General features: G+C 39.2%; 2 long non-coding RNA genes across 2 annotated transcripts; both read left to right on the forward strand.

The window, feature by feature from the left end:
* Positions 1-335: 335 nt before the first annotated feature.
* Positions 336-1,530, forward strand: LOC112844876 (uncharacterized). The gene is made up of 3 exons (XR_003217634.1): positions 336-761; positions 1,141-1,314; positions 1,477-1,530. It is a non-coding gene; the product is annotated as an uncharacterized LOC112844876 (long non-coding RNA).
* On the forward strand, positions 1,528-10,820 carry LOC109198207 (uncharacterized). Its single transcript, XR_003217635.1, has 3 exons — positions 1,528-1,631; positions 10,600-10,646; positions 10,808-10,820. It is a non-coding gene; the product is annotated as an uncharacterized LOC109198207 (long non-coding RNA).
* Positions 10,821-15,625: the final 4,805 nt, after the last annotated feature.

Below are 15,625 nucleotides of genomic sequence, written 5' to 3' on the forward strand. Positions count from 1 at the left end.
TTACTGAGGTACAAGTTTACTTATTTAATTGATGTCTGTCAATCAATCTATTTAATTTAAATGCAAATAGCCCAAATCCTTATTAAAGCATCAGGTTCACTTATAAAGTATTCTGTAGTTATCTTAGTGTCCATCGCCCTTCCCAACATGGGAATAAAGCAGCTGTGAGATAATTAAACATTAATGAATCAACGGTACGGAAGTGGAGGAAGCAAGAAGAATGAGCTGAGTAAAGTTTGACTTATGTGACATTTTTGTTTCGCTTAATGCGCCTTATAATCCAGTGAGCCTTATGATCCGAAAAATATGGTGCATTTGCAAATTGTGTGCACAATATTGGAACTAAATTATTTTATATTGACAAACATTAAACTGTGACTGTCACCAGGTAATGTGGGCGTGTTTCCTGAATAAGCAGCAGGTGTTAAACAGCTGACAGGTGAACAGGATGCATGCAGGTAAACTCGAGGGCCCTTCGAGCTGATCGGTGGTGTCGTGAGGAAAGTTTCAGCTCATTATTCATGTTACAGAAACACAGAGGTACGAGACCAGGCAGAAGACTTTCTGATTATTTGTTTTTAGTTAAAATAATTCCATTGTTGTCTAGTGATGGTGTGGTAAAGCTCTGTGAATGTGTCCAATTTTTCTGATCACACAAAGCCTCGTTTAACTGCTTATTTGGAAGAACTGACATCTGCTGGTCATTTAATGTTCAGCAGCACTGCTGTGAGAATACCTGCAGGATACATACCAGTGGATATGTAAGCACATGCACAGCTGCAGGGCTAGAAGGGCCCAAATGAATTAAATAAATAGATTCTTAAATAATTAATTAAATGTGTCAATAAGTGATTAATTAAATATATTTAAAAATCAATAAATTTGAAATTAATTTATTGGAAATTACATGGCATGAAATCAATGATGTATGTATTTAATTTATTAAGTATTTTGAACTTAATCCATTAATGACATTTAATTAATTATTTAATGATTTCTCATTGATTAATTGTTGATGATTAATTAACCCTCCACATGATTTAACCTCTATAGAGATGATATTTTATCTAGATCATGTATTTTTCAAAGGTTCAGACCAGAAAGTTTAACATTATTATTTTTCTCTTTATTGTCTCTCAGATTGAGTGTCTGTAATCTCTCAGAGAGAAGCTGTGAAACTCTGTCTTCACTACTCAGCTCCCAGCCCTCTAGTTTGAGAGAGCTTGACCTGAGTAACAATGACCTGAAGGACTCTGGAGTGAAAGTTTTGTCTTCTGGACTGAAAAATCCATATTGTGAACTGGAAACACTCAGGTCAGCGTTCTTGAAATGTTCAGTAGATGAGGTTTAGAGGTTTACAATCTAAGGTTTAGATTGACTAATGGCTATTTTTAACTCCTGTTTCATTTTGGCTGCAATTTCCTGTTTGCATTTAGCTATTTTGCTTTTCTCTAAGAGTATTTGTCATGTCTGCAGGCTGTCAGGCTGCCTGGTCACAGAGGAAGGTTGCAAGTCTCTGGTCTCAGCTTTAGCTCCAGTTCTTCCCATCTGAAAGAGCTGGACCTGAGCTACAATAACCCAGGAGAGGCAGGAGTGAAGATGCTTGAGCAGCTAAGACTGGACACTCTGAGGTGTGTAGATGGCCGTTACAGCCACAAACAGCGTCTGATAGATGAGGAAACTGGCTCTGTCTGATTACTTAATGCTGGAAACCAGTGTTATTTGAACAATCACACATATAGGAACATTTTTCCCATTCTGGTCTAACTTAAACAGTAGATGTCTGTATGGGGTCTCAAGGACAAAATCTCTGTCAGCAACAACGGTGCAGCCTGTTCAAACTGATCTCTGGAAAGGAACTGACATTTTCACTCTTTATTTATTTTAAGTTTTATCTGTGAGCAGAGACCATGTCCAGGACATGTTTAGCCTGGCCCAGCATGAACTAGAATTAGGGGGAAGTTGTTTCCCCAGCTTAGAAAAACATATTAGTAAAAGTAAATGGATTACTAGGTCACTCAACTTAACTGGCCGCCTACTAAAATGGGCTATTTTGCACTGCTAGTTTGCTGCTTCTGAGCGTTTACTACTGAAACTTGTTTGTGCTAAAACATCAAATTGATCTTCTGGACTTTGTGATAATAGTTAGTAGAAAACAACAGAAAAATAGAATGCAGTCAAAGTGAATTAACTTTGGTCGATCAACCTTGAAATTATAATTATAATAAGAAATAATAATTCCAACAGAAAGCAAAGATTAAGAAACAAAGGGATGGAGCTGGTGGAGGAAACCGGGTCACCAGTTGGGTGTTAGGCCCAGACTAGTGGGTGTTTTTGACTGTAAAGTGGATGTAGCATTAACTGCAGGATATGTGTTGCAGCACTGAGAGCTCCAGAAAGAGCCTTCATGGTGGCCCTGCAGCAACCAGCACTTCAGTCAAATGCTGTCAAAAGTGGTCCCAGAGACACTGTTAGCTGTAACGACAGGCGACAGGGTCATCCTGGTGATACCCGCGACAGAGAGGGACAGTCGTTAATAATCAGTGGTCATGCACCACTTTTCTTGCACCGTTTGATCGACAGGGCGGGGTCCCGGCCGTAACCATCCAACGTGACTGACAGGTAAGCTTTAAGTAAAGCTGTAAGGCGCAAGTGGGATACTTAGACGCTGGAGGTGGAGCTTCCTGTCCAGCCGCGGGAAGCGGTTATAAATTAATTAGGGCCTAGAAATTTGACCGCGACCGGAGAGGGCGTTCCCGAAGCGGGTTGATTGACCAGGAAGGGGGGCGAACCTGGGCCTCAGAGGCTTTTAAATTAGTCGAAACGGTAGGATGACTAGTACTAGAGGAAGATGAAGTGAAGATGTGAATATGGTAATGGAAATAATTTATCTTGGCAGTTACTGGCAGTGTTTTGTTATATATAAATGTGTGAATGTATAAGTGAAGTGTAAAATTGTCATTTGGATGAAGGATTAAAGGTGCACATTGTTTTGAGAGAAAAGTGTGTGTGAGACGACGAAGTTCAGGGAAGTGTGTAAAACGATGTGAAAGTATTGCGTGAATGATGCGACAAAACTGAGCTGAAAGAATGATATGTGTGGAAAATTGTTAATTGTCCTGATGTCTGAAAGAGCTCTGCTGAGCACGCTGAAGACTGTGATGTGAATGCTTGCAAAACCAAAGAGCTTAGTATATTTAAAAGTGTGTGTGTGTGAAATAAGGGTGCATTGTTTTTGGATCAAGACTTAGCAGAATTACAGAGGGTTTGTAGACTGTAAATATAAAAAATAAGAGTTTGATTTGTCTGTAGAAACAGGAAAGAGAGAAACAGAAAAATATGGGTCTGCGCTGGAAAGGAGACCGGAAACTGGTTGATGTGTGTAGTGTGAGATCAGATAGAGGAGACTTGGAAGGAATGTCTTAAGAAAAAGTGATAAAATGAAATTAATTAAATTCTTTAGTGTGTTAATACAGGTGGACTTCTCTCAACCTGGAAACTTGAGTACAGCGGCAAAATGATAGATTAACAGAATTGGGAGGAAAACAGGCTTTGGCTTCAAATTTGACAGCTTCACCTCTCATTGTCTCCTTATCCTGAGAAGAAGCTTAAAGGACAGTCGATCTCCTGATGAAGATGAAGACAGACAGAACACCGTGTACTGGAAGAATTAACAGCAGGCAAAAAGACAGTGCAGCTGAACTATAACACTGAAGACTCCAGAAGCAGCATGTAAGAAAACACGTGATGGAACATGCACGGTGATTTACAGGCTGGGCAGTTGAACAGTGGGATAAATAATTGTGTGGAAGCACTGGACACTGAGTTTCATATTTGCCATGCTTGGAGTAATCCTGAAAGAAAAGACTGAAAAGATCAAGAGAGAAGCAGTGGAGAGAAGAAACAGCTGATTTGGGCCTGTGTTGATCTGCGAGGCCACACAGGAAACTGTGAGAACAGTGAGAGGTGAACCTGGACGTCATATAGTGAATGCATATGGGAAAACTGGATCGAAGGCTGAACTCATGAAGGTTTAGAAATGGTCACCACATCACAACAAAGAGGTAAACAAAAGGTAAAAATAAAGAGAGAAATTAACTAACAATTACATGAATGAATAGAAAACACACAATACAAATTGTTACATGTGAAATTATTTTTGGAGAGAATCAGAAGCGAGATAGTTTGAATCCACAGCTCAGTGCAAAGAGGCATGAGTTAAACCTGATGATAAAATACATATGAAGAAACAGCTTACACTCGATTAACATGACCACATAAACGCAATGAAGAGCACGCCTACACTATCAAGGTGAATACATGAAATAAATTGGTATTTCTGGCCGGAAAAAGAGAAGTGGGTCGTTTAAGCACTCATGACAATAATGAAAATGTCTCAGTTTTGTTATTTTTAGGTGCAAAGACCTGGATCAATTTTCCACATGCAGCGGTCGGAAGAAAGTTATAGGTTAACATCACTGGCGTCACTAATTCGGACATGAGAGCTCTAACTCCTGGCTGAAGACAAGGAATGCTGTTATTTAAGGAGGGAAATCTAAATTTGGGTTAGCAAACCTGGGAAAGAGAAAACTGACTGCTTAAGTGGGAAAATTGTGAAGGAGTCTGAAACACTGCAAAAAGAAACATATACAACATCACACACACAAACAGAAAATGCATTAACCTTACAAATACAAGAGAGCTCATGAGGATCAGACAGCATGTTGAGCATGTGAGTGTGTTTATCAGTGTTAAAATAGTGTGAGTTTAACACACTTAAACCCTGAAGTCGAGGAATGACTCAGGAAGTTCCGTGATGAGGGAGTGACGTTGGTGAAAATGAAAAGTGAATAAAAGTTTAAAGTAGTTTTAAAATAGTGAATTGGAAGTGCTCTTGTGTCGACTGAGCAAAACCAGTGATTACTCCAGGAAGAAAAGAAAAGAATTTAATAATGTGGTGAGATTTAAATATGCCTTTCTCTTGCCACGGCAACTTCTTGAGATATGACTCAGGATGCAAATGAGCTGAAATGAGTGGTGACAAAGAAGCTTCCTGTTTGCTGTGTGACTGAGGCGTCAAATGGAGGAAGCAGAGAATCACTTGGTGAAATATATAATGGTAAAGTAACAGGATAATTAAATAAGGTGGTCAGGTCTGTTCAGAAGTGCAGAGTTGGACAAGAAATGTATAATTTAGTGATGATACATTGTTATAACGGGTTTATATCTTATGCTAAATCTAAGTATGTTAAAGTGCTTAAAGGGGAACATTATTGTGTGCAAACTGTGGCTTTTAACAAGATTTTTTGTGTATTTAGCAGGTGAAGTTATGTCATTTGACCTCAGACTCTCAGGACGCTGTGGAATCTGAGGCCAACCACTAGATATGATGTGGGGAAAATGGGCAGAGGGAGTGAGCTGAAGTCTGATTTCAGACTATGTAAGTATTAATTAAACCAAGAGTAGGGCGAAACTTTGGTGGCCCTGAAGTTCTAATCCCAATAACATATCGATAGATTAACAAGCAAAATTTTTCTGTGTTTAAGATTTTTGGGGTTGTTGTTTGAGTGATGGGTGGATTCTGTCAGTTAGGTTTGGGTTGTTTTTGATTTTAATAGAGGGACTTTTATTAAACATGGACATGTCTAGAATTGGGCCCTTTAAAATTGTAACAGTGCACTTAGAGAAAACCTGTCAGGTGATGATGTTTTGTGTTTTGATGAGCTAATCATCAGCTCTCTTTTTTCATGATTTTTTTTTTGTAAGCAGGCCTGCAACAATTAATTAACAGCGCTGAAATTTTTTTAAATCCTAATCCTAAAAGGATTGCTGCGTGTCAATCCAGACCAAAACTGATAGACAAGTGTTTTTTCTTTTGAGTGACTGCGTGTGAGTGAGTGGGTGACTGGACTGTGACTGGACTGACAACTGGACCAACGTTACCATGAATAAAGGGGAACAAACAATTGACTAAGTTGGGGAGAGAAAGGGGATGCTTTGCTTTGCTTTGCTTTGCTTTGCTTTGCTTTTGCCAGGAGCAGGAGGAGTGGAAGACATCATTTTGGGGATGCTGATTTTGGGTTGCTGGTGTTTGCTTTAAGTAAAGTCTGTGTTATTGACGGGGTTTAGATTAGGGAACTAGAATATATTGTTGGGAAAATGCCAAATGCTAAAGGGGAGAAACTTTTTGATATAATTCATGTTACCACTAACAAAATAGGCCGCTGTACAAGTGAATTACATTTTATATAGGAAAATAATTACAACCAAAGTAAGATTTATGAGTCACATAGGGGATTGCTAGACTTTTCATATAAAATGCAGTTATAGAATAACAAACAAGGTTTTTTCCTTTAAAGCAGGAGCAAAGTAAGGAAAGCATATCTATTTTGGTTAAGTCTGGTAAAGTATAATTAGAATGTACTGTTACATTAAGAGGAGCAAAATGAAATCAAAATATGCTGTATCAAGAACATGTTATAACCAGTGTTGGGTAAGTTACTTTAAATTAGTAACTTAGTTACATTACTAGTTACTTCTCTAAAAAAGTAACTCAGTTACTTCAAGTTACTCGTTACTTTCAAAGTAACTAGTTACTAGGGAAAGTAACTTTGGTTTTACTCAGAATTCTCTTGTTAATGTGTTGCTTCCGTAACTGGATACCCAGCAAGACTGCCAGTCTTCTAGCTTGCTTACTTGCCACAAGTGCACTGTGCCACCTACCAACAGAAAGGAAAAAATAATGTACACATTTCCACGAGAGAAATCCCACGCCTGGACCGTCGTTGACCGCCGCCATGATTCTAGCCTGCTTTTTACATCCAACACAAAAACTGCAGTCGTGGTGCTTTTGATTGTACTCAGAACTTGGAAATTCTGCCTTCTGAATAGGAAGATGTAGGTAACACCAGACTGCAGATGAGCTGCATACAGAGCTGGACTGGGACAAAACAATCGTCCCGGGCATTTTGACTAGAGACCGGCCCACCAATATAGGAAAAATCATAAAGCCTTTGAATGAAAACAAACACTGTTGTGACAGTGATGTACACTGTTCTGATGGTATATATGTATTAATCTATCAATTGTTTGTTGTAAGACTCAGATAATTATTTTTTTTAAAAGCAAGACATTTTAAATGAGAATAATAAAGAAAACTATTTCCTTGTCCCCCCCTTTCCCTGTTAATGCCCTACATGGACCCCTGGCAAAAATTTGCTAGACCCGCCCCTGCACAGTTACCAGCTGTCAGCTACGTAGAAAAGGATCCTGGTGTTATTTGTCTCTCAGAAACAGTTCATAACTTCCCTTCAACTCATCCATGTCACCTAAAAGGTAAACCTGTTTCTCCATCACCTGTTCAGCTCTGATGATTCAGTAAGGACATCTCCTGGTTTCATCTTCATGTTTCCCTCTCACCAGATAACCAAACCGATATCATGACCAGCAGCTTTACAGCTGTGGCTCCAACAAACATCAGCTGATACTAGAAATTAATATTAAATAAATTCTAACAACAGCTGATCAAGCTTAAACGTGCTGCTGTTGTTTAACGCGACATCCGCTGGTTTCCTCTTTCTGGCGCAAAGTGGGCGATAAACAAACAAGACAGAAAAGCCGATCAGCTGATCATTGATCAGTTTCGTGATTGAAGTAGAAACAGGAGAGAATGAGAGAAGAAGAGGCAGCTGTGCAGCTTCAGCTTTGTGTCTTTTTCATTGTAGCTGAAGTCCGGGACAAACTGTGTTCCTTTTCACCTCAGTACGAAACGCGTAATATTTTCTCTGAATACGAGACGATTCTGTTTTTTACTGGACGGTTGGCAACTCTAATAATTAACCATATGAACAAAATAAAGTTCAACATCAGTAACATAGCACCCACCCAGCTGTATAGAAACTCTGCCATGCTAGCTAGCACGCAGTACGAAAAAGTCAGTATAACGAAAATAAACTCCACCTAAACTTGGTTTATATCTGACCCAGACAGACTGCAGGTCATAACTTCTTACCTGAAGTTCAGTTCACCTGACACGCGGACCGGCGGCCGCTTCGGGTCTCTCCTCTTGCCTCCCTTTTCCTTCATCCACCTGCTGGCTTCCACCACTTGCTAATGTTATTGAATCTGTGGAAGCTCCGTGATATCCACCACACGAAGTAACGAGTAACGAGCCTATCTAAATCCCAGTAACGAGTAACGCGTTCCTGGTTTTGGCATAATAACTAGTTACCGTGCTCGTTACCACAATAATAACGTAGTTACTGTAACGCGTTACTTAATAACGCGTTAGTCCCAACACTGGTTATAACACAGGAAATGCGAGTTTTAAAATGAAGTTAGTGTTAACACACAGGTGTTGTTTCTAGGCAGCTTTTAGCTATGATAAAACTTACGCATAAGTAATTGCTTTTCTGCTTAAACTTAATTGATTAAAGTGTTTGTTTTCTATTTGATCTTTTAGTAGAATAAGCGGTTCTAATGATTTCCTTGTAATCTGTTGTGAAAGGTGCCAGGGTGTAAGAGGTCAATGAATATGCTTGCAGAGAAAGATAACATGTGTTGTGACTTGTAGATCAGAGTTAAAGCACTTGCAGAAGGGACAGTTTTGTGTACAGGATGTTGATAATCAGATAAGAGAGAAGAGAGCGAGCAACAGGAAGCACCTGGAGGGACGTGAAAGCGGCGCTTTAAGTATGTTAAAGGTGTTAAAATGTTGTTACATTGAAGAACATATATAAATATATATATAAATAAAAGTCAAAAACATAATTAGGTTCATGCTTTTGATTAGAGAGTCCTAAACATGATAGGTTGGACCAAGCTGGAATAATTAAGAGACCAACTGATGAACATAATAAGGTAAGGAGGCGTAGTAGGGAAAGGTGTTTTGTTTCCTTTGCAGGAGGTTTTGGGACCACAGCAACCACAGGGGTGGCCAGACTCCAGGGAGCACCGGATCGAACGGACCCACCAGAGAGGGGCACCCATAAGAAGCACAGAGCACCACAGTCGAATAAGATTTGTTGTTTAGGAGATTAGAAGCTTGTTAAGGTTAAATGTGAGCATAAAAGTAATGAAGAGTAATGAGAGCAACTTTAGTAATAGTTTTCAGGATTTAGGTAAATTGTCCAAGGAATAGTGCTAAGACTGGATTTATGTTACCCGAAGAGGGGGTGTGGTCAAAAATAGAAATTAGAAGTGGGTTTAGAGCTTGATTTATGGGTGTGATTTGTTTCGTTACATTCTAGTTATTATTTTCATATGCAAGTAAATTTAATGGGATAAATTAGGGTTTATGACGTCTTTTAGAAAAAGACGAAAAGGGGAAACTGTTGAGTTTAATTTATAATCTTAAATGTTTATATGCTGATTATGTTGCTTTATAAGAAAGGCCCAACTCTTAGTACAGTTTGTGCCGACAGGATTGACAGGAAATTACATGCTTTTGCAGGCGGAAAGTGAAACTAAGCAGAGTGTCTGATCGAAACTTAAAGTATGTGTGACGTCTAGATGGAGTATATAAATATAACTAGGCTTCCTGTTTGTGCTTCAGACCTGGGGTTTTGTGTGTGCGTTCAGGTCTCCATATCCGGACATGTAAAATAAAGATCATTTTTAAAGTAAAAGGACCACTTCTGAGCTGTGTCTTTTTTGGCTGTAAAGAATGCAAAGAACTGGGATTTAATACCATCAATGACCAAGAATTGTGTCATTATATTCAGGTTTCCCTGTATTATTGTTCGATATCATTTCTGAATAAATAAATCAAGATGACGAGCCTTTAAATGCACTTATGTTAGTATAAATATACAAAAATAAAAGATAATTTTCCTGTTAGGAGAATAAGAAATAAATATATTGTAATAATAAATACACATGCATCAAATCACAACCTCGTCCTGCAAGAGTGCAGCATTGTGATTGGTTGATGCTGTTTCCATCATTTATGTTTGTTTACCTTCAACACATTTGCTCCACAGAGCATTTAATAATAAGAAGGATTATTAATAAACATCTTTCTCTGCTGCTTTTGCTGGAGTGAAACAATAACTCCTATCTCCAGAGGTCCACAGGTCCACTGGCACCTGGTCCTAACTTCACCCATGTCTGCACCCTCTGACATCCCACTGTGGAGGCATCCTGGCCTGGACCAGTGGCTGCCCTTGTGAGACAGACTTTATGGTCACAAACAGCCCTAATCTGAGAATGAAGGCTCCTTTACATAGAAAGCAGTATGTGGTGTGATGACCGCTGCATCAGCTCAACATATGTGATGCACTGGCTGCTGCACTCTACCTGTACTGGATCAGGTTTTGTAGCCAGTCCCAGTCTTTACATGTAATATGCACCCACTCCCTGACAGCATGAATGTCACAGTGTGTTGAACCTTGACTGTGGCACATGTCAATGCTCCCTGGACATCGTGCTTAATAAAGGAGCTTAAATGTGATGTTATTATGAGTTTTGCTCTTTTGAAGTTTAAACATTTATGTGTCAAAATGTTGGACTGTTCCTTTATCAGTGTGTAACAGTGTGTGTGTGAGAGCCATGTAATGTCCATGTGTGCATGCTGACTGCTCTGACCCCTCCTCCTTTCAGGGTGGAGCCTGCTGGAGTCCGATGGTTGAGACCAGGTCTGAGGAAGTGTAAATGTGTTTTTAATGGGATTCATGACAACAAAGCAGCACACATTCAACCATCTTCATCATTCACATCTCTGATGTCAGGAGTCATCATCAAAGGGTCAATCAATGAACAGATGATGGATCAATAACTGCAGCTGGATTGTGTTTGTTCTCTCCATCAGATTCCTGTCAACTCACAATCGACACAAACACAGTGAACACAAAGCTCCAACTGTCTGACAACAACAGGAAGGTGACACGTGTGGAGGAGGTTCAGTCATATCCTGATCATCCAGACAGATTTGATGTTTATCAGCTGCTGTGTAGAGATGGTCTGACTGGTCGCTGTTACTGGGAGGTCGAGTGGACGAGGAGGGCTTGGATATCAGTGAGTTACAGAGGAATCAAAAGGAAAGGAAGGAGTGATGAGTCCTGGAGTCTTTGCTGCTCTGAATATTATGGTTCCTCTGTGTGGCACAATAAACGAAGAACATCCTACTCTTCCTCCTCCTCCTCCTCTTCCTCTGTCTCTAACAGAGTAGCAGTGTATGTGGACTGTCCTGCTGGCACTCTGTCCTTCTACAGAGTCTCCTCTGACACAGGGGCGGATCTAGAGAAATTTTCTTAGGGTGGCATGAGGGTGGTAAAGAAATCAAATGGGGTGGCAAAATCGAAGCCCTTTTTTCATACACATATGCAGGTGGTTACATATGGTTAAAATAATCCAAATGCAGTAAGTATACACGTTTTTCATATAAATAAAGTCTATAACTTAATTATTGTCTGTAGCCCACATAATTACACACTTTAGTTACATAAAACATGTGAGTTTTGATGTTATGTATTGTATAGCCTGTATGATAAATAAATATGTAGCCCAATAAGTATAAAATCCAGAAAGCTACACAACATGGGGCGGTTCATTTACAAACACAAGTCTAACTTAAGTTTCACTGTTTTTATTAAAAACAATCACATTGTTACAGCTTAAATTACACAAAATGTCAGAAATCTGCACTGTCATGGACAAAAATTGAAACCTAATTTTTCATGATTTGTTGGATTCACTCACTGAGGTCTGAAATACAAGTTTTGACTTCTTTTGAGTTTACGTTTGTATTTCACCCTCAGATTGTTTCTTTTTATTTTTTCCTCTTGCCTTGTTTGGTATCTTTTCAGCTCAACTGAATTTAGTTGTTTTTTCACTGACATACTGCATTAGTATCACTGATCTGAAATCACACAAAGAACTTAAAATCCTAGTAGTATTTTTTACTGTAAAAAAAACAGAAACATGTTGAGTAAATTTTTATAACTTGAAATGCAAATATAAAATGTACATTTTGTAAACAGATACAACTATTTATGTAAAAATGCAGCCAATACACCTGCCGTTTTTTTTTTCTCATCAATACCCTAACCCTATGACAGCTGGGATAGGCTCCAGCGCCCCCCGCGACCCTGAAAAGGATAAGCGGAAGCAAATGGATGGATGGATGGAATTTAAAAATATTACTAAAACTAAAATGAGAGAACAATCAGGTGTTGCAATAAGATGCCCCACAAATGATGAGTGCCAGTAAAAAAAAAGTTTGTCCACCAAAAGACAGAACAGCACAGGGACAAACCTGCAGGCCTGACAGCAGCAGGTGTATCACTCCGCTGGTTTTCTACTGACAGTGTTTACAAATGTGCCTCTGTGACATTCATTAGTGCCGTCACTGACACACAAAACAAGGACTACACAACACAACACACTAAGTATACACTCCACACTAAACGTCACAAATCTCCCACATCTAAAAACTCTCTCTCTCTCTCACTCGCTCGCTCTGTCTCGCTCCCGTTACCGTCACTCCCAAAACTTTTCCCTTTTCCTAAACCAAATCCCACGTGTTGACTTTTTTTTAAATTGGTCGATTGGTACATTTTTCCACCGACAGGAAAGAGGTGGCTTTTTCCCTTTCTTTACTGTTTTCGTGCTGTCCTTAGAAAACGCTTAAAACCCCCACACACACACGACGACAGTATTTAGAATGGTAAATGGACTGATTCTTATATAGCGCTTTTCTACTCTCCCAGAGTACTCAAAGCGCTCTATACAACATATCACATTCACCCAATCACACCCATTCACACAAGCACTTTATCTGTACTTAGTGCTTTTTCTAACTACATTCACACTCCGATGGATGCATCGGAGAGCAACTTGGGGTTAGTATCTTGCCCAAGGATATTTGGCATGCAGACTGGAGGCGCCAAGGATTGAACCACCAACCTTCCGATTAATAGGTGACCTGCTCTACCTCCTGAGCTACAGCCACCCCATTAGAAAAAAATAGAAAAAAGTGTGGCTTATATATATCATCATAACTGTGGATTTACTGGCCTGTAATTAAAATTAAAAAACTTTGAAGTCCGAACTTTCAATACGGGCTGAAACAGAGACTCAGCGTGGCTGCAGCTTGTTGTTGTCAGCTTACATCAGTCATGTGATTTGGAGGTGCAGCGTGTCCGTGGACCACAGAGGGTTAATAACACTCACCTTCCTTCCATTTCCAGAGTGTAACATCCAACCACCTGTGTAAAATCCGAAATTCCCATGGTGTTGTTCAAAATGTGCTCTGGCACAATCATAAGCATCGCTTGCTACTGAAAACAAGAAAAAAGCCGGTCCTGCTATGGGCTGAACCATTTGTTAATGGTGGAGGGGGGAACACTATGCAATATATTCAGTTTTAGCATTTATATTCACTGTTGACTGTAACTACGCTCAAACTGTTAATGCTATCTTATTTTAATAAACAACACTGTCATATGCAAAACTGGGGTGGCACTTGGGGTGGCAAGGGATCATTTTAGGGTGGCACTTGCCACCCCATGCCACCCTTCTAGATCCGCCCCTGCTCTGACACTCTGATCCACCTCCACACCTTCAACACCACATTCACTGAACCTCTTTATCCTGGATTTGGGTTCTGCATTCAGTGTTCCTTTACATTTTGGCAAAGAAGTATGTATCAGCAGTTAAAGGACATTAAAAAGTAGAGAGGCAATTTTGATGTCAGTGACTCTGTGTAGTTAGTCTTACCTGTTAGAGAAATAGGTCAGTCTGTACATGTCTGTGTCTTTCACTCTGAAACACATGATGAGATTCATGGATTCAGTCAGTTGATGTTTTAAACTAAATGATTCACAAATTATTATTCAACACAAGTTTGGTGAGCAGCAGGGCTCATCCTGATTTTTGTTTTGTGCATTATAATGATGAAATAACTTTGTCATGTCTGTGGTGGCCTTTGGAGAATTAAACCATCCTTTAGAAACTAGATATAAATGTCATATTTTCCAACACTGATATTTTTCTGTGTTTCAGACGACAATGAAAAGATAAAGAACAGTCTGTAAATCATAAGTTATCAATTCAAATGATTATTAAAGCCACAAGAGAAGCTTCCTGTTATTTGTACCACTCACCTGGTCATGTGATCCAGCTGTGCAGCCAATCATAACTGACATCACTTTCTACTTTGATATTTCCATGGTGAATGGACTGATTCTTGTTTAACACGTTCATACTCTGATGGATGCATCGGAGAGGGTTAGTGTCTTGCTCAAGGATACTTTGTGTGCCAGCTGAAGTAGTCAGGGATTGAACCACCAACCTTCTGATCATTAGATGCCTTGCTCTATCTCCTGAGCTACAGCATCATCAAGCTCTTTCTTAATCCTCTCTGAGAGGAGCTCAACACGAGGAGGAGACGAAAGTGAGGGAAGAGAGTGGACTCATTAGTAAAATGAAAAACAGCCAGCATTGATGTTTAAGACAAGTGAGGTAACAGAAATACTATATATGCAGTGGTCACCATGGCAACATCAATGTCGGTTGCTACGTATTGTATTGATCCTGATCTGTGAGCCTCATATCAGGATATGCTGTTGTTTGTATTTGTTTTCATTGTTACCATTTTTGTGTCTTTTTTAACAAACTACTTTTATCTTGCCATCGTTTGTCAGAGAGTCAAACTAAATTTGGTTCATCTTTCTACAATAAAAACTATCTTCATCTTAATTATTGTTACGTGCAGAGTTGTAGTTACTCACAGTGACCACTGGAGGCATGTGATCCTGATAGTTTCCCTGGAGCGTCCAGTTCATCCACATTAATGAAGCTGTTGGTGATTAACGCTCATCTGTACAACTTTAACAACATATTAAACATTTAATCGCTCTACAAACAGTTTGATGTATAAACTGTGTCTTAAAGGTCAAAGTAAACGTCACATTGAAAGCAGATTTCACTGTATGTACTCTGTTTGAAATATCCAAATATAATCTGGCTTGGTAATGATTTACTCATATATTGTCCACGCAGACTAAAGCAGTAGGAGATGAGATGGAAAACAATTAGAAGAATCTTTACTCTTTAATGTCACAACTTCCTGTTCCTCTTTGTATGTAACATAACAACATACATGATACAGCTGCAGCAGCTGAGGCGAGGAGAGAGGCAGCAACAAGAAAACTGGAAGAAGGAGACCAACAACACCACCTGTGAAATCTTTCCCCAATCAAGCGTCATCATATCGCATTTCATCAAAGCACACATGCTCCGACCTGACAATGCAGAGGTGTGGCAAAATCATTGAATCATTTATGAAACAAATGAGTGCATCAATAAGAGTGAGCTGCAATGAAAGAGAAGTGAACTTTCTTCAGTTAACACAAGTTTTCCTGACAGGTGACATTTAATTAAAGTGACTTTATTGTTGTGTTTGTGGATATATGACTGACCTTAATTATCCATAAAATCATCACATTCTCTGTAAGATTAAGGTCGACTATTGTACAGTGTATATTTTAAAGTAAAGGCTTTAAAACCAAGTAAATGCTGAAAGTACAAACGTCACTAATGTCACATAACTTTGCCGACATGTGGCCAACAGTAATGTTTTAATGTTCTTCATTATTAAACATTTGCACATAAATAAGTGACATAA

Source organism: Oreochromis niloticus, unplaced genomic scaffold (genome assembly GCF_001858045.2).
Source record: "Oreochromis niloticus isolate F11D_XX unplaced genomic scaffold, O_niloticus_UMD_NMBU tig00001879_pilon, whole genome shotgun sequence".
NCBI lineage: Eukaryota > Metazoa > Chordata > Actinopteri > Cichliformes > Cichlidae > Oreochromis > Oreochromis niloticus.